General features: G+C 38.6%; 1 protein-coding gene across 35 annotated transcripts in view; it reads right to left on the bottom strand.

Annotated features, from left to right (window-relative positions):
- The window catches only part of HIVEP2 (HIVEP zinc finger 2), a 196,329-nt gene that overhangs the window by 165,715 nt on the left and 3,527 nt on the right, over nucleotides 1-27,087 (bottom strand). For 10 of the 35 annotated variants that reach the window (XM_085024579.1, XM_085024617.1, XM_085024603.1 and 7 more), the window contains exon 2: nucleotides 3,035-3,202. The exons of the other annotated variants lie outside the window; for them this stretch is intronic. The gene's annotated coding sequence lies outside the window, so the exon portion shown is untranslated. The remainder of the gene's footprint in view (nucleotides 1-3,034; nucleotides 3,203-27,087) is intronic. 35 annotated transcript variants of the gene reach the window in all.

Raw genomic sequence — 27,087 nt, 5'->3', positions numbered from 1 at the left:
GCTCCAAGGCTTCTCCCACTAAATACCCTCCTGTACATCTGCTCGTCCACTCCAATTTCATCACCATCTCTGTTCTGGTGGCTCCCAAATTTCTACCCCCAGTCTAGCCTCTGCTCTAGACCCACGTGTTCAACTGACTACTTGACATCTTTGCTTAGATGCTTCAAAGCTACTTTAAACTCCACAAATCCCAAAACTAGAGTCACCATTCCCTCAAACCAGGCTCCTTTCATGCCAATGAATGGTAGCTCTGCCTATTCAGGTGTAAAGGCCACCCACAGCATTCATTCTTGACAGTTTCCTCTCCTTCACCTCCATATCCAATCCCCCACCAAATCCTATGTATTTGTCTCCACAGAAATTTCTCAAATCTCCCCCACTGTTCCCCCATTCGCCACTTCCACCACTCCACTGTAGTGGATTAATCCAGTATAACAATCCACTCCCTAGATTACTGCCATACCTCCTGACTAGTTCTAGATTCACTCTTGACACCCTCCAACTTGTTCTCCAGAAGAATGAGTAATATTCAGAAAGCAAATCTGACCCTTTTGTCTCCGTGCCTAAAAGAGCTTCTAAGGCTTTCCACTGCATTCATTTTAAGATAGAGACTAAAATCCTAGGCCAGGACTCTGCATGGAATGGCCCTACCGCCTCTCCCAGCTTCACCTCGCTTGCCTCTGGTGCTCCAGCCATGGGTTGTTGGGAAACATGTCCCCACCCATCAGAGGGCCTGTGTGCAAGCTGCTCCCTCTATCTGCAGAGCCAACCAACTCCTTCACTTAGTGTCTCCTCATCAGTCACTATGGGCTGAATACACCCTTGATTTCCCAAAAAGATGAAGCTGCCCCATTCTCTTCTCTCCTGTCAGCTTACTCATCTCCACTGTAGCACTTAAGCATACTTTGTAATTATATACCTGTACAATTATTGAGTTAATGCAGATGAATGTCCCCCACAGAGGCATAAACCATGCTTTCTTATTCAAGCTGTATCTCCAGCTCTTAGAACAGTGTCTGGCACATAACAGACACTCAATAAACATTTGCCCCAAGTCCATGATTTTCTTGTCTGTGGAAAGGTTCATTTGTGCCATATATTAGATTGCAGATATGTGATATCATATGGTATTTGCCTTTCTCTTTCTGACTTACTTCACTCAGGATCAGAGTCTCTGTTCCATCCATGTTGCTGCAAATGGCATTGTTTTGTTCTTTTTTATGGCTGAGTAGTATTCCATTGTGTATATATTCCTAATCCAAGAATAGACTTGTGGTTGCCAAGGGGGAGGGAGAGGGAGTGGGATGGATTGGGAGCATGGGATTAACAGATGCAGACTATTGCCTTTGGAATGGATTAGCAATGGGATCCTGCTGTGTAGCACTGAGAACTATGTCTGGTCACTTTTGATGGAACATGACAATATGTGAGAAAAAAGAATGTATACATGTATGTGTAACTGGGTCATCATGCTGTACAGTAGAAAATTGATGGAACACTGTAAACCAGCTATAATGGAAAAAAATAGAAATCATTATATAAAAAAATAAATAAATAAACATCTGCTAAATAACAATGAATAGTAAGCCAACATGATATATGTGTTGAAAGCAGCTGCTGTGTTTTAATTATCTATCATATTGTAATGCCAATTCTTTCTTTATATACGATATTTTTTAAATTCCCCAAAGCTTCTACTCTAACATAGCAGACACAGAAAAATATTATGGGCAAGAATTTAGGTAAACTAGATTTTACACATATTTCTTGTAATATGGTATTGGTAATGCTTATGCTGCCATAAGCAATTATTATTTACTTAATTTATGCCAGTAAAAATTTCAAATCTAATAAACTTTTTTTTAGAGAAAAACAAATTTCTGGTCATTTTATTAGAAATTGTTGATAATTTTCTTTTTTCTTTTTTTAATAATGATTTTTATTTGTTCCATTATAGCTGTTTTACAGTGTTCTGTCAATTTTCTACTGTACAAGGTGACCCAGTTACACATGCATGTATATACATTCTTTTTTCTCACATTATAAACTGATAACTTCTTATTCTAATAGTCCATATATAAGTAAGTGAAAGTTAAGTAACAGTTTCATCTGTGATATACTCTTGGTTTTGCCATCAATTCTTCCTTCTCCAGGATTATCAATCCACTAGATATGAAAAACAAAATATGCTTAATAATAGAAAAAATAATGTACTGGTTGATGTTCCATCACCAAAATTAAAGTCACTTACTCGTGCCAGCCCTATTAAAATTTTTTCCTCAAATTTTTCTGAGTGCGTATTTTAGTATGATGCTGCAAAGGGCACAGCAACATCCGGCAGAAGCGACACGTATAACTTCCATGTAAAACACACACGGCAGAGAGCAACAAGTAGCAATGCATGTGAACTTGAAATTGACAAATTTTATTTTCATTAACAGTGATAATAAAAGAGAATGTAACATATCTTCTCTAACTGGTGAAGAAATGTTAGTATTTCAGATTTTATTTTATTTAATAAGAGTCATATATGACTTCTAATGATATGTGTATCCAACGGCTGCCACGAAACTTGAACATGACTGTACAAAAAACAAAGCTAACCAACATCCCCACAATAATCGTATCCGTACATCAGATAAAGAACTTCTGCTTCTCAAAGAGCTTCACACACATTCTCAAAACCGTGATATTTTTCCATAATTTTAACAAGAACACCGTTAGTACTGAAATGAAACCACCCCAGTGGTCTCTCTATTCCCCCTTTCCATCTTCTTCCATTCACCTCTCTCCCCTTTACCTTCCTATTTATTTTTTCTATTACACAAACTCAGAGTTAAAAATGGCAACAGTACCCAGAGTTTTCATGGAAGCAAATGCTGCTTCCTACTGGCTGCATCCTCCTGGACCTTAAACCCTACCTAGGACCTAGTACTCTTATCTTTGGATTCTGTTTTGAATTTAGATGCTACTCAAATAATAAATAAATAAATAAATAAATAAATAAATAAATAAATAAATAAAAAGGCCTTACCAGACTAGACACCTCCTAACTACAGCACTCTGCATTCTGCATTGAGACATTGTGCATTGGCTTTCAACTCTGCAGGCCTGTAGCTGTTTCAGAATTGTCTCCCCAAGATTCATGCCCATGAGGTCATGCCCAGCTGACCTCTTTGGAACGTGATACCATGAAGCACAGCTGCAAAAATAGAGCACTCTATAAGAACTTCTTATTCGCCAATAAACACAATGTTCTTTTAATTTTAGAGACCGAACACACTCATACATAAGTACAGGGTGATATAAATGAATGAAAGAGACTTAACTTATATAAATGTTTTTTTCCCATGACCAAGCAATGTAGAAACAAACTCTGACACATACAGGTTCCAATAATTTAGAAAATGATGATGGCATAAAAGCAATTTAACTGAGAGGGCCTGAGGTCTCGGATTAAATCATTTCCACCATGATTTTTTTAAACTATAAATATTGTAGTTAACACATTCATGTTATATAATTCCCTACATATTATTTTACTTCTAACTCATAAAATTTAATTGTTTTATTTTTAAAACATATTCTTCTGCTTTGATTTAAACATCTTTGTTAACTCCAAGTCACTGATATATCACATATTCCACCTGGTTTAAGGACATTTTCACTCGCAATGGATTTCTTAATTCCACTGTATCTGCCATTTTAATAAAAAATTAAGGTCTCTAAAAACACCAGCAAAAAGGATCCTCAAAAATTATAAAGACCTTTGAGGTAAGCCAGCTCGACTCTCTTCTCATGGGACAAGATCTAAATAAAGTAAATAAAGGGAAAATTAGAAAATGATAGTATTGAACGCCCTTTGTGTGAAAGACATAAAAATCCTCTACCCTGTTGCTGATGACAGCAGTTTGAGTCACCAGTTTCAGAGCTTTATATTTTAAGATTCGATTCATAATTGTGCTTTAAAAACTAAAAAGTGAACCTTACTAGGTTCTCACTGGTGAGGTCAGGGCTATGCTCGATCAACTGCAGTCCAACCAGGAACCATCTACCAAAATCTTCTAAGTAAATCTAGGTCCACAGCAATCATCTCACATATCGGCCTTTTTTTCAAATCACATTGCACTTAATGAAACACCTGTCATAATGCAGTTTATAGGAGGGATACGCTTATCATTATTCTATTCAAAGACCTGCTTTTATAAATTGCCTCTTATTTGCCTTCTACAAATAAACTCCACGTTCAAACCTATTAAGCTTTAGGAAATAAACTGCAATATCTTCATCACCTATGCAAGAATAGTAAAGTTGCTTTTTTAAAATACTGATAATCACGTCTAGTTTTTTAAAAAGATACCCTGACGTGGCTCTCTCTCTCTGTTCCTTTCACACTTAGTGTGACTATCCTTAAGTAATATTAATAAATTATAAATAAATATATTCAAACTCTACAATGGTTAGTAATGCTGTAGAGCAAAGAATCTTGGTCCTCGGTGGAAGTAGAAATGTCTCAAAGAACTACCTATCACAGATGTTACCAGAGGAGTTAAAAAACACGCCACATATTCTTTATTCCAGGTAAAATGGAGAGCCTTCAAGCATATTTTAAGGTCCGTAAACATAAACAAACTTTATAAAGTATTTCTATGGTAGGAAAGTTAGTTTCATCACATAAAGTTCTTCTGTTCATTAAAGACACAGTAGTCAAATTTTTTATAAGCCCTGCAAACATTTCCTTTCACATTCATTTCACCTCCAAAGATAAGAACTGTAGCTCCATTTTGCATAAGGGCCTCACAAGACCACAGAGTTACAGCTAAAAAGAAAGTCACAAACATGAGAATAATGTCCCTTCTGTCATATTCTGCTACTTTTTTGTCACTTAGTTATCTTGGTATCCCTGGCTTCCAAAGGTCAGGGAACTCAGAGCTGGCCTTGGTCCAATGGCTCGCAGCTCCATCATCTCCCGGGGAGTTGCAGCAGTGGTCCACTCTTGCATATTCCAGATCACCATTGCTAACAAACTGAGACCCCAAGACCCACGCCACAAAGAGGGCTTATTTAGCTATTCTTCCATTACAAAGAAGTAAATTCTCAAATACATCTTAAGCTTCAAAACTTTAGGAACTGGATTATTGTTTGAAGTACCAAAAGAATAAACTTCCCTTAGAAAAAGAAAAGAGGAGTTCCCATGTAACTCAGTGGGTTAAGGATCCAACGTTGTCATGGCTGTGGCTCTGGTTACAGCTGTGGTGTGGGACAATCCCTGGCCTAGGAACCTCTGCATGCAGCAGGCATGGCCAAAAAAGAAAAGAAAAGAAACTTAGAGCCAACAGGGAGGAAAAAAATTTTAATCAGATTTGCTAACCTGAATAAAAGTAATTATCACCCCAGCCCTTTTCAGTAATTCAAATCATTCATTCATCCATGTATCCAGCAAAAGGATAAGGAGCTACAGTAAAGAAGCAGGAGGTACAGTTGTGATAAAGAGGGATAAAGATGTGTCTGGGGCTTGAATTCAGACTATCTGTTAAAAGCAAACTCCAAAACACAGTAGCTTTGCAACCTTTAACAAAATGCTTAATCTCTCTGTTCTTTGGTTTTTTCACCAATAAAATGAGACTAAAAACCCTCCTTCCTAAGAAGAGAAAGATTTAAAGATAACCGATTAAATTAACTAACACACATAAAATGCCTAGAAAAATACCTGATACTCAATATTTTTTTTAATCTTTAGTTATCACTAGGAACTAAAAACTTGATCAGATTCTACAGTGATAATGATAAATAAGCTCTCTTACCCTCTCCCAACTGAAGAGGCAATGGGGTGGGGCCATGAACTAATTTTGAACTTGTGGCTCATCCCAATCTGAAAGCACTAGAGAAAAAAGGATGGTAAAACTTCTTTTGGTAAATTGAGGATTTAATCCTCTTTTAGTCAGACACTTCTGCATCTGATTTAAATGTCTCCTGTAGCTTACAATGGTTAGAGTTTAAAAAATCATTCACACTAACTAGCAAATGATAGACAAAAATAGACGCCAGCCATTTCCTGGTTATTAAATCACTTTTCAGTTTTCACCTTACTTTAACTGACCATAGCTTTTGTTACAGACACTCCCTCCCTCCGGGGAAACCCCTCTTCTGGCTTCTATGATACAACTTTCCTGGATGCCCTCCTACCTTTGGGCCACATCTTCATGTGTGGCCTCTGTTTATATCTCTACCCTATTTTTCATGGTCTCCCAATTGTTCTTTAAGCTTCTGCCCCACTAAACTATTTAGGATTCCCCAAACTCTCCCACAGATTCTCAGACCTTCACCCACTGTTCTAGAGACCGCCTGTCCCTTGGAAGAGCAACTAAGGGAACAGGCCGTCTCTCCCTTCCCCCAAGGGTGGCTTAGGGCTCCTCGGAGGTCTTCTCACCACCCTCTAATTCCTTCCATGTTGGCACTTATTCCATAGTCTCTCCTAATCCTTAGATTACAAATCAGTTCCCTCACTACGCCATGATATCTTCAAGGGTGGCAATGCAAGCTTTCAACTGTTATTTGATAATCTGTAAACAACTTAAATAAATAAGTAAACAGACTTTAAAAATTTTCCTTAGCATGTATTAAGTGTTCACCATGAGCATGTGAGTGTTTACACTTTAGGAATTATCCCTATTGTACAGATGAGGAAAACTGAGGCTAAGAGACAACGTAATTTTCCCTAAGTCACAGAACTAGAAAGTAGGTGAGACAGCATTCACGCCCAGGCAGCCCAGCTCTGAAACCCACACTCCTGGTCATGCTCTATACTGCCTCTTTTCCTGCCATAAATCTGAGTAAGCAACAGAACTTGCTCTCAACAAGAATGAAGAAATTTACAACACCGGAGAGCCTTAGATATAGTTTTTTAAGACCAACTTGCCTTTGGAGGCAAAGGAAGGAGCCGATGACCAGAGCATGCTCCCTCCACTACTGTATATCCTCTCCTATTTTACATACTCATTCATATTCTCCAGAAAACAAAAAAAGATATATTTTAATATAAATCCTTCCCAATATCTTAACACCCTGAGTATTATCAGTAAATCGATAATTATGAATAATTACATCACTGATACAGAGAAATATTTAAAAGTTAAATATTTTAAAGTTAATAGTTAAACAAACATGAGCTGAAATATAGCTAAGAATATAAAGAAAAGAAGAAAATAGACACGTGATGCAGCGTATTACATTTGCCATTAGGTAACCTTCAATCTTCCACATTCTATCAGAACTTCTACTCAGCCCAACCCAACCAAGAGGTTATACTGAACACTTTGGAGAAGACTTGTTTTTTAAGGCCATTCAGATTCACTTCCAAATAATATTCTAGTTGAGATACTTAATTGGATGGCATCCAGTCTGTTTTTCATTTCCTTGCATCTCAGAAAGACAGGGAAACTAAGGCTCATCATCAAGCCAAAGTTTTCAGGAGCAAAATCTTAAGTTTCTAAATGCTGTACTCAAGTCATTCATTTTGTCACAAATATTTATTAAGCACCAAGATCAGCTACATAATTTGCAGAGCCCAGTGCCAAACAAAAATACAAGGGCCCTCATTCAAAAAGTAAGAATTTCAAGACAGCAGAGCATTAAACCAAGCTCGACACAGGTCACATGCCTGCCACAAAGCTAGCCCTCCCTCGGGAACCCCTAGATTCTATGCTGGGCACCCTCCTAGGCACTGAATATAGAGCACTGGCCTTTTAATCCACAAACCCCCTTACAGAAAGGTTTAAACACGGCACCAAAGATCCTCCTAGGCAATGAATGGTCAAACAGAAGTTACCTTTAAGAGCTCAAAGAATCTTTGGATCTCAAACCGGTATGTACAGCCTCAGGGTTAAGTGCTGATAAAAATAATTCAAATTCAAGTGGACTGATCTTTGGTTTCACTAAATGTCTTCTTTTGTAAACCAATAGGTCAATAAGCTTTTTAAAAAATGACTCTCCTTAGATGAAAGAGGAGGGCTGCAAATGATTAGAATAGTAAATAAAGCACCCAGGATGACAATATGGCTAAATTCTTTCAATATTTCTCAATTTATTAAACACCTATTGAGCAGTTACTGTGTGTTTACATTTCATTGAAAAAAAATCAAATATTGTTTCATATTTGCTGAATTCAAACCACTGAACAAAAGGAGGATTCTGAAAGTATGGCCCAGGAACATGAAATAGTGTCTGAATCATGAGAAATGGTGATAGCATATTAATATCTCCATTTAGCACCTGTGCCCTGGGCATCTGCTCTGGGTGGAGCTGCACTAGACCTTGAAGTATCGGTGAGAATGAGACACTCTTCCCTGGTTTGTGAAATGCACTGGGAAAGACAGGAGAAAAACCAACCTTTTTTAAGACACTTCAATTATGATTCTAAGATATAATGGATGGCATTTATCCTAGGATTTTCCTCCAAGAAGCACAAACTTCTCAGCTGAGAAGTAAAAGATTTATTTTTCTACCACCCTACTCAGAATTGTAGTTTGGGTCACTAGACAGGCACAACTCCTTCTGCCACATAAAAGGCAGAATATTTGTAACTCATGTATGACTGAATCAAATTATATATCTTTGGGCCACAAACATATACAACTAGATGAGGTGCTGGGTCTGAGGTAACATTATAAAAATTCAAGTTCTATGTATAGTCCATAAGAATTCCTCACATGGTGTTTTTTATAAAACAGAGATGCTAATCTCCTGGTTGTTACACGATTTAATTAATGTGTCTAAGAATCCTACTTAGCACCTCCAATGAGATGCTGCATAAAAACTGTGGATTATTGCTAATACAGATCTGGAGTAATTGATCCTTATATTAATACTGCTAAATAAATACTTTCATAATACCAGGGCTATAAATGGCCAAGCTAGGTTTAAAAGCAGTTAAACCTTATTAGAGAGCAAATAAATGTAGGGTTGGGGACCCAACTATATGGTGGCCACAAAGGACAAACAAATTTCCACTTCAACAATTTTCCTGTTATATATCTTCTGTGTAATTTTACTATAGGGGGAGAAATGGGAAAAGAGAATCATATTTTTTAAAAAATAAAACAATATTGCATTAACATGTGGCTTTCCAGTTTTACAACACATTTTCACTCGCACCGTCATGTTCGCCCCTTGAATCCACCTAACTATTGAGAGCAAATTTTAGTGAGTAATATCTAGCAGTCACAAATTCCCCTCTGTTCTTCTAACTTGATTTCCTTTAGAGGGCCATTGAGAATATCTGTACAAATATTTTTGTGCATCTCACAACCAAATAAGAGTGTCAAGATAACAACTTGAATGAGGCTCATATGGTACAAAGAGAGGGTATTTATGTTATATTCTATTAAAGGAAAAAGCTGTCTTAAAAAGGGCTAATGTTTAAATCGACAGCTCTTATTCCAAGTGTACTCAAGCCCTCTTTAATTTCCTTATTGCATAAATCAGCTGAAAGCATCCCAAGGGAAATGCCATTGTACTACATACATTTCTAATGATCCTGTGGGGATTTTTTTAAAAGGAAAATATTTAGGCAACAATTATATAAGCATAGGTCAGCCATTAGTCTTGTGACTCGGTTTAACTTAAACATGTGAACAGTGTATGGCGCAATTTAGAATGATTTTCTAGGTTTACTATGAACTACTAAATCATAGCTTCATCTATTAAATCCTTTCTCTGTCAAGTCTTTGATATAAGAAACCTTAGCAGACCTCCCAGTGAACTCTGGCATTTTGGCTGTGGGGCCAAAAGAACAATCTACCATTACAAAGCCTATTCATGAGTCAAGGAGAGAAGCAGAGAAGTGGTCAGAATGATGACTGTGCAGCTGATACGATACTATTCTCCCTTACCTTGCTCACAAGTATATAAAACATACAAGATTCATGTTACTAAATTATAGAATATTAAGCTCAACACTGATTCTAAAATGTACCTTGAAAGATCATTAATGCAAAGTAAAACACCTGTTACTAAAAAGGCTGGATTTACTCTCTTGGCTTCAACTTTTTAATCCTACCTATAGCCGGAAAAAAAAAAAAAAAAAAAAAGTAGAAAAGGTTTGGTTTTGTTTTTTTAAATCCATCTATAATTTGAGCATAGTAAATTAGGGCTACATTTCTGTTCTCAAATTCACAAGATAATAAGCATTTTTTCAAACAAGATTTACTAACTACATAACGTTTAAAAATCATGACTACCCGGAGAGTTTTCTTGTAATGATTCCGTCTCGAAGTGTGTAAGGGCACGATGCTTGTGCTTGGCTGCAAACATTCATATCTTTGCTTCCACAACAAAGCAAAAAGGTGACAGTTAGAAAGAGGGTGAAACAAGAGGTTTCCTGTACGGCTTCGTGAAGAGAAAGAAGGTGCATTCTGGCAAGGCGAAGGACAAGTCCGCTCAGGCCCTCTGCAGCCAGCATTATTCAGCACTCTTCACCCCCAGGCAGCCGGCCCACCTGACCGGGGTTCCCTATTGTACAGCTGCAGCGGTCTCCCCGAGGCCAGCGATCCCCGGACCTCCGGCACAGTGAGTCCCCCGGCAGGCTCGGCCAAGCGAGCCTCGGCCAAGTCAGTGCCTTCTCCTCGGCGCCCCTGCCCCCGGGAGGGCCGCCCCGAAACTAGGTCTGGGCGGGCGCGGCGGGAGCTGCGAGCCCCACTTTCCCCCGACAGGAAGGGGGAGGCCGAGAGCATTTCCTGTTGTGCAGCTGCAACCGGCGGAGACATCACTGCATTCACACTCCCTCGGGTGTCGGCGGCGGCCCGGGGCCTCACGTTCAGCCCCTTGCAGGGCGGGCCGGGGCTCCCCGGGGTGGAAGGGCTCGTGGCGCCGGGGGCCACGCGGGCGGGGGCGGCGCGGGAGCGGCTTTTCCGCCCGCCCGCGTCAGGCGGACCCAGCCCGGCCGCTCCCCAACCCTGCTCCCCTCCCGCCCGCCGCCCGCTCCTTCCCCGGGGCCGGGAAAGGCGTGTGTTTCCAGGTGCTCAGAGGAAGCACTTTTTTTGGCGCAAGTTTCTTAGCTCAATTTTTAACGTAATTTCCCCCCAAGATGACTCTTTCTACACTAGGATTATTTTTAAATAATCAAAAGTGAAAATCATTTCAGTGTTGTTGCAATTAGGTGTTTTCCTCGTTTTCCATCTCCTGATTGTGGATTCCTAAAGTAACCGTCAGATGCAAGAGAAAAAGATTTCTCTACTGCACAGCTCCAGTGAGGTCAAAGGCGGCAAGAAGACACTCCTCAGACGTTTCTAAAAGCATTTCTATTCGTTTTCATTTATTAAAAAACACCCCCTACACAACATATAAAGTCCTTTTACTTATTAGGTCCTAATTTATCATATCTGGAATGTCTAATTTTTAAAAATCCGAACCTCTTAAGAATCAGTTTTGTACTTATCCACTTTAATGGCACGCAAAACTTTTGGCCAGGATGTTTTAAAGTGGAAATTTTACCCATTCATATAAAAATAATAGCGATTTTTAAAGTTTCCTTTATCCTAAATTTCCAGCCCTCCATTTAGTACAAACCATAAACCAGATTATAACCATGTGTAATTCTAGAAAAGCAGTGGCTTAAGGTTAATAAGGGTTATGAGACTATAAGGGACTCTATAATCATTTTTAAATAAAAAAACTGGATGAGCTTAACAAATTTTAGATTCTGTTCTTCTTTGGCGAATCAATGTTAACAGATGTTGTATTTTGCCAATTTCTCTAACATTTGAATTTAGCAACGCCTCACATCAGGACATGGAATTAAAATATTTAGGGCTTTATCAAGTGTAAATTATGGACTTTGGGTGATAATGACATGTCAATGCAGATTTATCCACTGTAACCAATGTACCACCCTATGCAAGATTCTAATAGTGGAGGAGGCTGTGCCCATCAGGGAGTGGGGGAGGGGAGGGGGGCAGGCAGTGCTATGGACTCTCTATTCCACTCAATTTTGCTGTGACTCTAAAGCTGCTCTAAAAAACTAACTCTATTCTTAAATATATTTAGGCTGTTAAAAGAATCATGATATTTCCTGCGTTGTAACCTGTAGATTCACAAGTAAATGAATCTTAAGAATTAAAAAGAACTCATCATCTTGATGCTTTCATGAAGTTCATCATCCAAAGCTACTCCTCCTTGATAAAGAAGTTACATTTTTTAAAGTTTACTTAAAAAAAAAATTTTTTTTTAGCACTTTAAGCACAAATAAAAGACTACAACTTAGTAAATGTTAGCTGTCCTATCCAGGCATTTACTACCTGGCATTCACTACCTGTATCGAAAGGAACCCTGGCTTCCACTCAAAGTGACCCAAAGCCCCTGAGAACTTGTCTAATTTTCTAAAGATCTGAGTGACACAACAGTATAGTTTATCATGTAATAACATCAAATGTGCAGAGAGTTTACATTTATTCCACATGTATTTCTATGCCTATTTTATCAAGAAATAGGCTCAGAAAACACAGGACTAGCATAAATGTAGGGACCTCAGAGGGGCTCCTTCCAATATTTTTGAAAAGAAAAAGACCCTTCCATTTTCATACTCCTAACTGCAACTAAAACCACGCCCTCTGTACTATACAGGATGCTCGAAGCTAGCCTGGTAGCCAGCACCTCTGCAATACGAGTGATGAGAGGGGCCTGGGAAATAATCCCATTCAACTGCTTTTTTTATTTAGTTTGAATATAGTAGCTTTTAAACAGCTTCCCAAACTGTATTAAAGGATTCTTGATTGTAAAAGTGATTCCGAATGTGTTTACTCCTAGGAAATACTGCTGTGGTTGCCTGACTCCTGGGTGATCTCATACCACCTTCTTTAGTTTTTTTTTTTTTCCTCCTCATATCAATCATCCTTTTACCCATTAAATCACTACAGTGATTCCGGGGTTTTTGATTAGAACAAACTTTTACTTATTCCTTCAAATCATCGGTCAATGGTATATAATTAACACTCCACAAACTGCAAGGGACTGCCCAGATACTGTCTAAGCTCCCTGAAGATTTCAGCCAAAGTTCATGCTCTTTGGTTTATACTTAATTGCCGATGATGGCACTTGGAAAGAACAAAAGAAGGGTGACTAAAAATTATCCTGTTTTATAATCCTAATTACAGACTAAATGAAATCAGTACTACCATACATTTAGTACAGACTGATGATATGAAGGCCAGTATGATAGCAATAAATTAAATCAACTTGTGAATAAACATATAATTGAAAACGTAAACCATAATTATAAACTATGAATTCTTCAGGTTCCTGGTGCTAGTCTCAAAGGTATCTCTTTAATATCATGAAAGAGAGAACAAATAAACTGTGAGGATAAAGGGATATTTTGCAGGGCAGAAATTTCAGACTTTTTTAGAAACTCCTGGAAAAAAATTTAAATGTTCCAGTTTTGCGTTTTGAAGTATGTTACGAGAGTGCACAATTCCAACTTAATAAAATGTATTATCACTTCATTCAGTGGAAAGGATTGAGGCTTGAATTTCCCCAAGTTAATTCTTTTAAAACACCTTATTTCATTCAGGATTGGTTTCCTTTAAGATGCATAGTGACGATGTGAGAGTGATAGCGTGTCACTTCAGGAATTATCTGGGTCTCCATGTTTCTGAGATCCCAGATCGCTACCAAAAGAGGCTCCACATTTTCTTATACTCTGACTAGTCTTTCAGGTCACTTGACTGTGACAGCCTGACTTGTCTCACAAGCTGGCATCTCTCAAAATATTCAGGCATACTAATTTTTTTTCTTCTCTCATGCTATCCAATATTGAGTTATTCTTCTCTTTAAATGAGCATTCACCAGTCATTTGCTGTTTTTCTAAAAAACTGGCTCCCAAGAAATGCAATGACAAAATTATCTGGATGTTCTTCCTTCTCAGGTCACATCCTATTTCATACCACACTGTAGGGCTGTGTTGTTCCTTGAGAGCTAGAACTTCCCCAAACTGAAGCCCAGCTCAAAATGAACTATCTGAAGCACAGTCCAAAGGAGATGCTAGCTCACTGAGTGGACAGGGAAGTCCGAGAATAAAGGGAGAACTCTATTTTACACACACACACATGCACGCACACACGCGAACAGATCTTCCGTGAAAAACCTACCTTCATACTTCACAGTCTGGTTCCAACAAGACTGTTTTTCTCCTTCCATATTTCCAAGCCCCATGATTGCATGCTTCTTACAAACCACCCCCCAAATGATAACCTCTTTATTTAGTGGCCCTCAGCACAAATGACTGCCAGTGTCTTGATCTCTTCAAGGCTGGATAACCGTACAAAGGGCAACCGTCACTAAGGCAGTTCTAGGACCTACAGGTGGTTCATTCTTGCCCCTAGGTGACAATGAGAGGAGGCATTATCACCTCATGCCTTTGGGGCTCTCAGTAAAAGTCACCTTCTTCTTCCCATAGAAATATGTTTATGTAGCACCCAAGTGTTTAAGAACACCCCTCCTTGTCCAGCCTCCATCTATATTTAATATTTCACAGTAGGCCCTCAATAATGTCTAAATAATAGTGAGTGCCCCCACAGCCTATCATCAAGCATGTTATCAAAACACCAGTGTTTCTCCATGCACTAAAGTGACATTAAAAATTAACTGTATGAACTATTTTATTACAGTACTGTATTTTTTATTCTTTCCTAGCTCCTCACAAAGTCCTATGTACTTCTCCAGAGACACAGTGTGAACAGAGTTAAAACTAAAATAAGCTCCTTTCCACAGTGGTTACAAGAAGGGAGCCACAATCAAAGTGCCCACTCAGGAATTAATAGCCTTTGTTTTGGTAACGTATAATTATTAACTTTCAGTTGTTGTCTGATACCTCGCTTCTGCATACAGGGCGACTTGTTCTATGAAATATGTCCCCATTTAGTATCCACCTTCTTTCCTATTCATTATGTGGATTAACAAGCAATCTGTGCAGGCAAATTAAAAGGAGAGAGTTTTCAGAGTTCCCGTTGTGACTCAGTGTAACAAACCAGACTAGCATACATGAGTATGAGGGTTTGATCCCTGGGCTCACTCAGGGGGTTCAGGATCTGGTGTTGCTGTGGCTGTGGCATAGGCCCGGAGCTGCAGCTCCTATTAAACCCCTAGCCTAGGAACTTCTATGCCTAGGGTGCAGCCCTAAAAAGACAGAGGAAAAAAAAAAAAGAGTGTTTTCTCACGACACTAAAGACAATCTAGATCTAAAGTAAGAATATTTTTCAAAACTGTGATTAAGATGCAACAAAACTTGGAGTTCCCATCATGGCTCAGTGGATTAAGGATCTGGCATTGCCGCAGGGGGTGGCATAGGCTGCAACCGTAGCTCTGATTCAACTCATGGCCCAGGAGCTTCCATATGCCACAAGTGCAGCTATAAAAAGGGGAAAAAAAAAAGATGTAACAAAACTCATTTAGGTCCTATCTAGATAATATGCTTACAAGTAATACACCTACCTGCAAAGAAGTACTTCCGACCATTCTATATCCCCCCTTTTAATTAAGAGAAAATATAAACGGAGGAAAAAATTAATTTACTTTATATTAAAGTGGTAACCATTCAAGCTAAACCTAGTATGACAGTATGGTATTCATATTCACATGGCCAAAAAGTGGAAAGTAGAAAAGGTATGAATAACTGGCACAAGTGTGAATATAATAATATGTCCACCAGCAATATATTTGCTTCACCTTTATGAGTTAAGTCATTATCCTCAAGATTGCTGGGCTCCTAGGACAAAGAGAATAATAATAATAATAATAATAATAATATGCTAGTTCAAAGCAAATACATATCTCCTATGCAAAATGTACATATTTCACACTATTTATAAATGCAGCAAGATTTTCTGCCTAGATGTGATTACATACCTATCTTTCATTGGTTTTGTTTCATTTAACTATGTTTGTATAGAATTGCCAAAATCAGGGCCCAAACTCTTGATGTGTTACACAGTATGTATGTATACCACCACTTAACCATTTTAGGTACAAACTCCTTTCCCTGAAATATAAATCCTTAGACAATCATATCCCGATCTAACTTTTTCACCAACATTCACTTAACATGCATTTTGTGCTGCCCTTAAAACAGATGCTTCTCTGAAAACGCTCTTGACACTTTCCCATGTTGGTACCTCTCAAAATCAAGGCCCGTCTAAAGCATCTTGTTCTCCCATGAAACCTCTCTGGATGTCCCCAGCCAGGGGTGATTTTGCCCCTTAATCTTTCATATATGCCTCTCTCACGGTACTTAACCTGCTTTTTTTTTTTTTTTTTATTTTGTCTTTTTGCTTTTTATAGGGCCACACCCTTGGCATATGTAGGTTCCCAGGCTAGGGATCTAACTGGAGCTGTAGCCACCAGCCTACACCACAGCCACAGCAACGCCAGATCCGAGCCGCATCTGCGACCTACACCACAGCTCACAGCAATGCCAGATCCTTAACCCACTGAGCAAGGGCAGGGATTGAACCCTAAACCTCATGGTTCCTAGTCGGATTCGTTAACCACTGCGCCATGACGGGAACTCCTAACCTTCTTCTTTTAATTATAGCTTCCTTTGCATAGTTCTTTTCCTCAATATAGTGGATTATAAAAGTCTTGATGATGAGAACAGTGAAACATTCTCTTTACACTTTATATTCTCTTCATACTTTATTTTATATTCCCTACACTTTATATTCTCTTCATACTTTATTTTATATTCCCACATACTTTACACATACCAGGATCCCAATAATTACATATGTTAAATTAGATTTGTATTATATCATTACACATTCCAGCTCTAGTCCAACTGTAAGCCTCAGCAAGCACGTCTAGGCCTTTTCTATAAAATGTTTCTAAACAGTTGGCAAGAGGATATATTCTGAAGAGTAACTGGAGATATGCAATTTTTGTGGAGGATTCATTAAAAAAAAAATAACAGCCTGGAGTAAATTTCAGACATGAACAGCCTGACCCCTAAAGAAATTAATAAAATAAAAATGAAAACAACATAATAAGAGGTCTAAGTGAAGGAACTAGGAATATTAGGCCTGAAGAAAAGAATACCTACAGAGCATGCGATCACTATCTTTAAATAATGGTAAGATCGTCATACAAGTCCATGAGAAAACGTGCTCTGCATGGTGGCAGAGGGCTCAACTGCTGATTAACTGAAGTGTACGTGAGTGGTACAGGCCTCCCTAAGAAAGCAAGAGGTGTTTAAATAGAGACTGAATGCAGGTGGCCCAGTGATTTGCCCTGAGTGATTTCTCCTCGCTTGGCTGGGGATTATATGATGCCTCCAATGATTTTATCTAATCCTGAAATTCTATGAAAGACTTCACATTGCATACAGTGTCCTGTCATCACTTGACGAATCAATACTTCAAATCCTACCCTTATGGAAATTAATCGGCATATTTCAAATTAGACACTTTAAGGACTAACCTAAATAAGTCATCACTGCCGTACTACAAACCATGTCAGAATGACAGGAAGAAGTTAAATTTCCTGCAAAACGCTAAACTGATACTGAGGAAGATGCAGCCTGTTCAAAACCAAGATCTGACCAGTCTGGAACAAAGCACCAGGAGAGGTTCCACTGAATAAGGAAGCTGGCCATCTGCATAGCCCCAAAGACTCTCAAAATCCCATTTCCCCACGCCTACCCCTCTAGCTGCCTCATTGCTTTAGCAATACTTAAATGCCAGGCATAGGAACAGTAGTTTGATTTACACAACTGTGTGGCATACTGTAAAAAATATTTTATGAAACTTAAACCAAAACCAGTTGGCTTAAAGGAGATGACAAATGTTAAATACACTGCTAGACATTGTTTGCTTTTACAGCTATCACAAGGGTTAGAATAATCATAGCAGGCTTCAAAGCTGGGAAAACTTTGTCATTAATTTCAAAACGTCTTCTATTTCCTTCTCACTGCCCCCATTCTATTTAATTCAAAAGACTATAGGAAAAAGACAAATTATCAGGACAATGTCTTCACAATATAAATTCCTGGGATTATTAGCTAGAATGTAAAAGGCTTTTCCAGATCAGCTATTAATATCCACCTTAACTATTTTCAGACACCATTAGGTTTAACATTAGCACGTGCTGACCAAATATGGCCAAAAATCAACTGAGGAGTGAAGGAACACAGAGTTTATCCATTAAAAAATCTAATCTCCACGCTTAACGCCCAATTATTTGCTATATTCCATACTGTCAGGTGATTTATTTTTAAAGGTCATTTTGAATATTCTCAGCCACTTGGCCCATTTTAAAAGCTACACTTGATTAAATGTGGGCAATGCATTCATCATGAATATTACCGAGGTCAGATGAACAAGTACACAGATTACAAATTCAGAAACAAATGTCTTTGGATTCCTTTTCTTTTGCTGGACTTGGGAATAACTATCCTGAAAATTTGTTCCACACATGCATTAGTGATCTACACAAAATCTAAATGGACCAGGGGATATTACAACAAGCTGTGGCGCTGCTGACCATTATCTTTCTGAAAACATATAGGCAATTACATATGCCTGTAATAAATTGCATCAACAACAGTCAATTATCTCAAGAACACTCCGCTAACCCTTGTCACAAATGCATTGCTGTGTATCTGGGTTTGGGGTTTCTTTTTTTCCCAACAATTGAATTATTCTCAAAACTCAGTGTTGCTTCACATGCTAAAAATAGCCGCTCCAATTCTCTTGTGTTACCCTGCTCTGTTCCCAGAAGGTAGGGCAGTGCTATAAACAATGCTTCGTTTTTACAGATGAAGAAACAATGAAATATAACTGAAGTACAGCCACTTGGCCTGAATCATTCTGAAAATCAATAAGGAGGCAAGCAATAAACTAGTGGGGGTCAGGGTTTACAGTCAGCCATTCTGATGGCCTCTGAGACCCGGGTAAACGCTCTAATGAGCACATCCTCATGACACGGGCACAAAAGACGTCTGACATCCTCATTTTAGCTAAAAAGTCTCTACTTCCCCCAACACAAACTTTGACACACGGCAAATAAACTGAATGACAAGAAAATAAATGGAATGTTTATAACCCTGGATTTTTCCCTTGTTTAGAGAAATGGGGATTTGGTTCATATGTAAGCATCAGGAGAAAAAAAGAAAACTAAAGTTTGATAACTGTTCCATGGATAATGAGAAGCTGAACTTCCCATGACCTACCCATAAAGTGTCGGGGCCAGCCACCAGGACTGTCCCACGGGGCACTGCTAAGTTGCAAAGACAGATTTCATCACTAGCTTCAAATGACAAGAAAAGACTCACCCCCAGACTTGGCTCCTTCGTTTTTCTCTGCCTCCATAGGGCAGGAAAGAAAGGAATATACCCCCTCTTTTATGCCTAATTTCTCCAAGGAAGCCCCCCCAAGAAACTACTCTTCCTCAAAGCCTACACCCCTGAGCAATGAGCACCTTCTACTGCTTTCCACTCCAGAGCACCCTGAACAAAACATGGTCAAAGAAAACTGTCCTGCATAGAAGAATCCCAGTTCAACTGCAAACTTCTCCATCCAACTGCAGGGAAAAAACCACCTGAAGATGACTCCATCCCATACACTAGGTATGAAAACAAATGGAAAGCACAAAGCCGGAGGAGACGGTGTCTATGGCTGTTAAGAAGTGTGTGAGGAGTTCCCGTCGTGGCGCAGTGGTTAACGAATCCGACTAGGAACCATGAGGTTGCAGGTTCGATCCCTGCCCTTGCTCAGTGGGTTAACGATCTGGCATTGCTCTGAGCTGTGGTGTAGGCCGCAGATGCGGCTCGGATCCCCCCTTGCTGTGGCTCTGGCGTAGGCCAGAGGCTACAGCTCTGATTAGACCTCTAGCCTGGGAACCTCCATATGCCGCGGGAGCAGCTCAAGAAACGGCAAAAAGACAAATAAATAAATACTAACTTCTTAAAGAAAAAAAAAAAAAAAAAGAAGTGTGTGAGAGATTGCTGGGTGGATAGGTGAGGCAGGTGCCTCCTAGAGGACCTCCAAAAAAGCTGAAGAAACAGGAAGGGTGAGCAGATGGATGGACTATGGCTACTGGCACAGAACGTCATCTTGCATGTGGTTCCGATGACCCCTTTTCTTATAGTGGGTCAAATGGCTTTTCTTACTGTGTTGACAGTAAGCTTCTTGAGAATGATGACTTGAAGCATCCGCCAAATGTCTACTGTGTGCTACTGCATACCATGCATTATGTCTACCACGCTTTTGTGAAAGTGTAAAACCTAACCCACTAGCCTGATCCACTAGAAATTTTGTGACAAAAATTATTGGTTAAAAAAAAAATGAAAAATTCATTTAAACAAGGTTAAAAATATATGTTCCAAATATAATTTGTGGTAATCTCTTCCCTTTAACAAGCTGATTAGTGCATTTGACAATAGTAGGTGGTGTTTGTCAACCTTTTTTTTCCCCTCCCCCGAAAAACAGATCCAGGACCTGATTCTACAGGGATGAAGGGTGGTAATGCTAAACAATAAAGAGGAATTAAAAAAAAAACAACAAAAACTAGTGCTATAATATTTAGTTATGTAAAAAGAGTACCTCTTCAAAAACTACCTTACTGTGAAAAATATAGATATATATAAGAAATTGATATTTTCATTATTGATTTAGTAGTATTTTGCAGTGTTTCTTTAGATGTTATTTGGGTTGAGAACCCAATATAAAAGTAGAGGTTCCTAAAAACACTAGAAAGTAGTACAATGGCTGAATATACCATAATAAGTTTCTAAATTAGTCCTCCAGAATGTAAATGCCATGAGGACAGGGAATTTTTTTTTCTTTTTTTTTCACTATTCTGCTCACTGATGAATCTCCAGTGTCTAGAACAGCACTTTTTACAGAATAAGTGATTAATAAATTTTTGTTGAATTAATAAACGTTTGTTTAAAAGTCATCAGCGCGATGAATACTTCAGCTGGTCTCCTAAGAAAGCCCAAGGCCCCAGGAGTAAACAGTGGTTCTCTGGCTCCTGCGATTTGCGTAGAAGTTCAAGTTGGGTAATTCAGGCCCCAAAGGCTATTTTTAGAGCAAAAACTCCAGAAGGATGATCCACAGAGAACCAGAGAATTTAGTTCACTTCACTAATGTAGCACTGGCAGAGCTAAAGGAGAAATACCCCAAACTTTAATTGCTCTTTCCCTTTGCTAACTGCTGCAAAACAAGTGCATCCTGACATCGCTGGGTACACCATTTCAATCAAGTGTAAGTATTTCATTGTCATTTCTCTTGATCTAAGCCCTTCTTAAGAATAATCATAGCTACCAGGTATTAAAAGCTTACTACGTGTGTATACACGTTCTCATAAAAGTTTCAAAATGACCCTTAAACAGATATTATCATCCTCATTTTGCAACCTTAATTGACCTTCCTAAAGTCCCCTAGCTGGACTTGGAGCTGGAATTCACCCAAACCAGGCTCTTAACCCCTAGGCTACCTGCATATCTCACCAGGAGATGTGTGTAAACTGTAGGGGAGAACAGTGTGCCAAGCATAAGATGGTTGACATTTTTTTTTTTAATTTTTGAAATAATTTAAATTTGTAAACAACTACTTATGCCGCCTGGGATGGCAAAAAGACCAAATGTTTGGGGAGCCAAATGGTCCTGAGTTCAAATCCTGCTTCACCACCATCAGAGGGTCCTTAGCAAAAACCACGAAACCTTTCTGAGTCTGGGTTTCCTTAAGTGTAGACATGAAGATCATGATACCACATCTTCTCAGGGATGTTACTGGAGAGTGCCTGCTATGAAGCCTGGCACAGAGTAAATGCTCTTCAAGCCTAAATTCCCTTCCTTCTAACGGATTTGCTAAATTGGCACTGTGCTGATTTTTTTAAGTGTTTAGTTCATCCTTGTAATACCATAATTACAGAAGATAATGACACTGCATTCTGTATAACTACAAAGTAGAACTTATAAACTGATAAAATACGAGCTGGATGAGGCTTTAGAGGCCATCTGTTCCAATCCTTTCCATTTCCAAATGAAGACCAGGGAGTTTAAAACGACCTGTTTCCAAGTTTTTGTGGAAAGTTAATTGCAAAGACACAGCTAGACCTTACATCCCTCCGCCCCCACTCGCACTACACCCCCAGTTTTTGCCTCACATTACACAGGCATGGCAATGCATGTAATTTTCAGACAATTAAGCAGTATAAAATAACCTCAGTTTAATTGCATCCAATTAACAAGCCAAATTAGTGTTTCATATGTACACTATTAAACTAGCTGTCTGGCTTCCAAAAGAAATAAAACAGTGTTTCAAATGAATCTAGCATTTTAGTGAACAAAGCTACTTACAATTTGAATTACCTTTCCTATAATCTTCTTTATATGGAATTAGACCTAATCTCCATTTTAAAAGAAATACTTCCTGCAACTATCAGAATTCATGCTGTATCTTAAGTATCAAAATCTTCTTTCTCACTAAACACGTATGATTTTCTAAGATTAGTATATATGTGTGTTCGTGCACACATGCATGCCCATACACATATGCATGCCTACAGATCCCCAAGTAAATACAAATGGGGGTGTGTCTTCATCTACCTACCACCTAGTTTCAGAAGTCCCATCTTCTGGTTGAGCTTCTGAAATTAAGTGAATCTGCCACAATGCAAATAAGAGCTTTAGTGATCTCTTGCTTTCTTTTTCAGAGAAAATGAAAGCACCGAATAAATCTTGGTCCAAAAAAACCCTTGCCTTTCATATACACTGCACTACACTATCTGTCCAGTATTGCCAATGAGGTGGGTACAATTAAATGGATATCAATTGAAAAGCAGTATTCTAATGAACCATCTATTCATTCCTTAAATATTTATACCTAAAAACATAAATATCTTGTGATCCTAGGTATAACCACTTTTATAAATTGGTGTTTTATGGTCAACTTTCACTATGAGTACCTATGAGTATTTTCTGGAGTAAAAAGTTTTATAGTAGGTTAAAATAACAATGCAGTACCGTACTTAAAATGTAGTTCAGTGTGACAATCTGCCATACCTATTTGGCCACGTGGTCCAAATATTTTAATCACTCTTGTTATTCGTTATTTTATAAAGTACTTTTAAGATGTCCATTAACAGGATGAAAGAATTCACAGCGTTAGGCAGTAGTGTCAATCTTCTTTACTTCTCTTCTGGGCATTACAGCACTTTTGACTGCCTCCTTGCCACCAAGATACCCATCCCATACACCCTTACAATCTTTCTAAAACACATACATATATAGCTGCTCAAAAACCTTAAGTGAAGTCCAGCTTTCTCAGGAGGCCTACACAGCGTCACAGGATTTAGGACCAATGTACCTTTCTAGGCTCACCTGTATTTCCCTCTGGTTACCTGAACAATGCCCAGGTCTCCAAATAATGACTGAGTTATGCTGAGCAATTTAATTCTTTTCCCTTTCTGCATATTGAAATACCACTCGGACTTTAAAGGTTCCTGGTCAAAAAAATTCACATCTTCCCATAAAGACATGTTAATCATTCCTGTTTGGGGGGGGGGGAAGAGTCTTCATTTATACACTGCTTTCACTTGTAATTTTAATTTTTTTATTTGTCTTTTTGGGGCTGCACCCACAGCTGACCCCCAGGCTAGGGGTCGAATCGGAGCTGTAGCTGCTAGCCTACACCACAGCTCACAGGCAACACTGGATCCTTAACCCACTGAGCCAGGCCAGGGATCAAACCCGCGTCCTCATGGATACTAGTAGAATTTGTTAACTGCTGAGCCACAAGGGGAATTGCTCACTTGTAATTTTAATGAAGTTGACTTAAAAGCCATATGTCTTCTCTAGACTCTAAAATTCCTGAAGAGACCTTTGTCCTTTTATCTCTCAGTTACTCCTTCTGACCCCTAGTGTGACTCCACAGCCCTGGCTTAGAATTACTACATATACTGACCTTTTCTGCCACCTAAATAGAATTTTCTATATTATATAAATTTAGAAATTTTGAAAGAGGGAGCAAATAATTAATTGATACAGTTGACAAAATAGAATGTGAGTCCAAGATTCCATACAGGAATGCTATATTTCAAGAACCTCTTCTTCTACTCTTTGCCTTCATACTCCCTTTTAAGTATTTCAGTGACCCCTCATCATATGAAAAGGAAAAAATCAGATCCACACTTCTCCATAGTTTCTGATGTTTGCAAACATGTAAATAAATTATCTGGGGAATGAATGTTTTCGCAGCTGTTTAGAAACACATAGATCCAATGCATGCAGGGCTCTAAAGATTCATCGGTTACTTCACACAGTGACCTTGTAAAGACTTTTGAATTTGCAGTTATTCATTAACTGAATCAATGATGCTGGCCAATTTAGTTAACTGGAGTCCCAAATAAGTATTTTTTGAAACATATTACTCATTCTTAAAAAAAGAATCTGTAAATAATTACACAATTAAACCCCTCAAACTGAAGTCAATACACAAAATCATAAATCTCCAGGGAGTCAGAGACCATTTATATGGAAGCACTGCGCAAAGACACATGTTATAAATAAGCCTCCTCCAGCTTCCAGGCCCTGGCCCCCAAATTCCCTCTCCATTAATCAGTCTCTAACATGGCCAATAGTGGGGTCATTATATGCCCTGATTTGCCAAGGAGTCTCCATTTATGCCAAATTAGATAATCATTCATGTGGCCAACCTGCCACATGGTTGGGCCTCACCTTGCATTACCTCTCTTGTTACCTGCCCTCCAGCCCCACTGGCTTACTTTCAACTCTTCAAAACACTGCATATCCCCCAACCTCAGCACATTTTGCATTGTTCTTTGTTGTACAATATTCTCCCCTTCTTCTCCTCAACGCTTACTCATCCTACAGTCTCGGCTCAAACATCACCTCCTAAGAGAGATCTCTTCCTCACTCCCAGACAGGAGTGAGGGGCCCCTTGTTCTACACTCCTTTATGTTTCTTCCATACCACTTATAACAAACGTCATGATTTATCTGTCAGCCCCACTAGATAAGAAGCTCCTTTTCTGGTCCAGATCATCATTATAACCTTTGGTGTCTAGCACAAGGCCTAACCCATAGTAAATACTTGTTGAATGAATGGATGAATAAATTGCATTGATCAGGACAACCAGGGCACCTGTCATAGTACTCTGAAGAAAGGGCTATGATTATATATGAGTGACAAGTCAACAATGTTGACTAGCCCTGAGTACTTCCTGACTTTACATCCAACCCTCTGGTGACCAAAGTGGTAGGTCAAACCCCAACATGCTTTCTGCCCCAAATTGTCTTCAGGCACACAAATATCATTTCCATTACTTCTCTCCAAAGCACTTGTTTCAAATATGTCAAATGGTTCAACTCCAAATCTTAAGCTGTTAGGAAATCTAAAGTTCTGGACACTTGTGGGATAGATCACATGTCATAGTTAATATCTCAAAAGATGGGTCATGGGAGTTATATGTTAAGTTTAGCAGCACATTGTTTGGCCTGGAACAATACTATTGAGCAGTTCTGATTCTATTCTAAATGCAGTCTTGAAGACAGTATAGTCCTATGTCTTAATGCTAATAGCCATGATCCACCTCAGAGAAGCCAAAGATCAAGTAAGCTGTGTCATCCCCTTGCACATAAACACCCGAATGTTGTTTCACAGTAATAGATAAAGCACTGAAATATTTTTCCAAATTACTTACAGCCATCTCATAGCTGCAAATACTGATTTATAACCTCCTTTTCATCAGCATTGCCATAAATAGCATATAGAAAGCAGTGCTTTTGGTTGTGATCAAATATCAGGAACAAACAGAAAACTGTATCACACAATTCCCTTCAAATAAGCACAATCTTATTTTGATAAAGTTTTCCCGTTTTCCCCCCATCCTCTCTGTTCATCAACAACAGCTTCAAACCTTGAGAATACTCATTGGAACATTCACTACAGTTTGACTAAAGGTTAATGAAGTCTCTGCCTCTGTGATTACAACAAAGCCATATACATGGTCTGAAGTTCCTTATGAAATCTGAAGTCCACCGAGTTGAACTAGCAACCTGCCTCTGCTCCTTTTTATAATATGACTTAAAAAAGTGCAGCACTTATCTACCAAGTTGTAGCCAAAATATGGATTCACAAAATAAATAAATTAACCAGAAGCATATCGTTGGGATTCTAAGGTGAAGATTTAAATTCTTAACCATTTCTCCACCTATGGGACTACTGCATAGACCTACACAGAGTCCTGCTGTTGCCGTCAATGAACCAAATGAGAAAATAGTGTTTACTTTTAACAGATGTGGGTGATTCGTTTGAGCTAAAATCATCAACTCAGTTGATCTTAGCCACTCTCCCCTGTTCCCACATCAGGTATTAAATTATTCCACATCCTAATGGATAACACTTTCCACACCAAATAACATTTTCTATAAATCCTTAAAACTACTTTTCCTATGCTGAAGCTTTCAAATTAATTTTAGCCGATTACCAATAGCTCAAAAATCTAAAACTAACACAGGGTACCTGTTATTTGTCGCTGCTACTGTTGAAATAAGTTCTGCTTTACAAAAAAAAAAAATAAGTAAATTCTTGCAGATTCTTCATTTTAGATTGAATCAGAATAAAAGAATCAACCTAATTTTCTGAATAGCGACAAAGTGCCAAAAGCTCAAGCAGACACAGGTACCATTATTCCACAAGGAACAATTTCATACATGTTGCCTCTGTTTTGTTCTCATAGTAACAAGATCATTTGTAAACACATCTCTGTGTAAAAGGAGCCTGATCAATCAAAAGATTCTGCTGGCTAATCTTTCAATGTAGTCAAACAGCATGATTTCATTACATGAGAATACGCACATTGTCAATTCACTCTTACATTCCACATTTAATAGAAAAACAGAAATTTTTATCTACTTTAATATTTTAGATCATTAAAATACCTTGAGGTCTAATAAGTTAAAAATCAGTGAAATCTTAAATTTGCAATATCATTAATATATTACCATTTCCCAAACTGTCCCCTAATCAATTTCATGTCAGTTCAATCATAAATACCCTTATATAAATAAAAGCAGTCT

Source organism: Sus scrofa, chromosome 1 (genome assembly GCF_054392235.1).
Source record: "Sus scrofa isolate SSC_HxYL_T2T_F1_AM1 chromosome 1, Sscrofa_HxYL_maternal_Yorkshire_Landrace_v2.0, whole genome shotgun sequence".
Taxonomy (NCBI): Eukaryota; Metazoa; Chordata; class Mammalia; order Artiodactyla; family Suidae; genus Sus; species Sus scrofa.
Note: the sequence above shows the minus strand (reverse complement) of the source record. Positions and strands in the feature narration are given on the sequence as shown.